Genomic DNA, 1,914 nt, shown 5'->3' with positions numbered 1-1,914 from the left:
GCGGTGTGCAAACATATTTTACGAAATTAAGTCCTGCAACGACGATGACTTCTATTTTTGAGAAAACTCAACCTATAGGTTACCGAATGATCCTGGAAGCCAAGGAAAGCAGCTAGCAGTTGCTGAGTTTTTAAATGTCCAAAGTCCCCAACAACCTAAAGTTGCCACTGAAACGAACGCGACCCTCTTCCCGCCCACCCCAGTCAGGGCTGTGGAGAGAGTTCAGACTCCGCGGGCAGGACTGCTCATCGAGAGAAATTCTTCAGAGCAGTTCGTGACGTGTACCAGCAGCTTCTTTCTCCTGGTGGGAATCTGTCCAAGAAAACGAACGGAGGTGCAGAAAATACTCGATGCACGAAGGTCCGTCTCTTACGACAGGGAACAGCTGGAAGTAACCTGGACGTTCAGACCCTGGGGAAGGTGGGGACGGCAGGTAGCCTCTGCCTGTCCAGTGTCCCCTCGGTTCGCGTAGCTTCTCCTTTCCTATCAGAAGCCCTGCTCCGAAATTCTCCCGGCCACTGGGTGCTGAGCTGAATCCCCAACTCAGGGCAGGACCCAGGGTCCAGGCTGGGGCAGGGTGATCATGCAGGGGGGCTCTCCTGGCTGGGAAGGCCTCCCCCCTTCATCTGAGATCATTGGCTGCAATTAAAACCAACACGGCAGAAAGGGGAGCAGGGGACGAAGACGGGGTTTGAAGGAACATTTTAAGGTCAACGAATTCCGCGACGGAATGCGGAGGCAGCCATCACCTGGAAGTCAGTGCAGATCTGAAATATTCTGCAGCCGCCCTAAGCCATTCCTGTGGTTTCTAGTAAATGACAAGCTTATGACTAAGTGAGAGAAGCATGATGCGCAGTCAGCACACGGCGTGATCTTGTCATTCAGTGTTATCGACATTCCACGCGAAGGCTGGAAGGAAATACGTCAAGATATTAGCAGCCGTGCTGGCTGGTGAGATGATGGATCTCTAAACATTTTTTATTTTCCACACAAAGAACTATATATTAAAATAAATACTAAGAAAAAAAACTAAGAAAAAGATGAAGTTTTACTGGTTAATGGATACCGCCCTTAATTCCAAAAAGGACTTGTCATCACTTAAATAGGTAAAAAAATGTAAAGAGCACGGGGTTCTGAAGTGACAGCTTGGAATTCCCCTAAAAAGATATTGACCCGCCAGCTTTACACGAAGTAGAACGTTGCCTTTTTTCCAGTAGTAAAACTGAAAACAGAACCTGTGATAGGAAAGCAGCCTCCCGCCCCACCCCTCGGTGATCTGCAGTCTGAATATTACTAAGAAAGGAAACATATTAACGAGACAGAGAGTCGGGGTACTCATGCATCGATTTCGCTGTTTCGCAAGGGATTTTCTCCACCCCACTGCGCACCTGCAAGGAATCCGAGCCTGGCCCGGAAGACAGAACACGCCTGACTTTGGGCCGTGGCCTGGCGAAGGTCACACCTCGACCCGCCAGCACGGACCCGAGGCCCAGACTGCACCTGCCCAGCGCAGCCATCCGGGCTCGGCGGCTTCAGGCTCCTTGGTCACTTCTCTTCCTTTTCATTTTCTCTTTTCTTGATCAGAACCTGCCTTGCCCTCTGGGCCAAGATCGGTCCCGTCCAAGACACTCAGGTCCTCTGGTAAAGGCCAGGGCTCTGTCCCTTTCCTGCCGGTGGTGGGGTACAGGCGGACCCAAAGCACCTGACATGGAGGGAGGGAGTGAGCACGAGACCAGGCCTCTGCTTCTCCCCTTGCCCCAGGCGGAGCTGCCTTCCCTGTGTCATCAAGGCCATCTGCCCCAATCCCGCCCACACCCACGGTGTCACTGTTAGGGCCTTGATCAGCCCAGCTGTGCCAGGGAGAGGCAGCCACACAGAAAAGTGGTCCACAGTGCCCTCTGGTGGCCAAACATA

The sequence above is a fragment of the Pteropus vampyrus genome, unplaced genomic scaffold (assembly GCF_000151845.1).
Source record: "Pteropus vampyrus isolate Shadow unplaced genomic scaffold, Pvam_2.0 Scaffold241, whole genome shotgun sequence".
In the NCBI taxonomy this organism is placed as follows: Eukaryota; Metazoa; Chordata; class Mammalia; order Chiroptera; family Pteropodidae; genus Pteropus; species Pteropus vampyrus.
Note: the sequence above shows the minus strand (reverse complement) of the source record.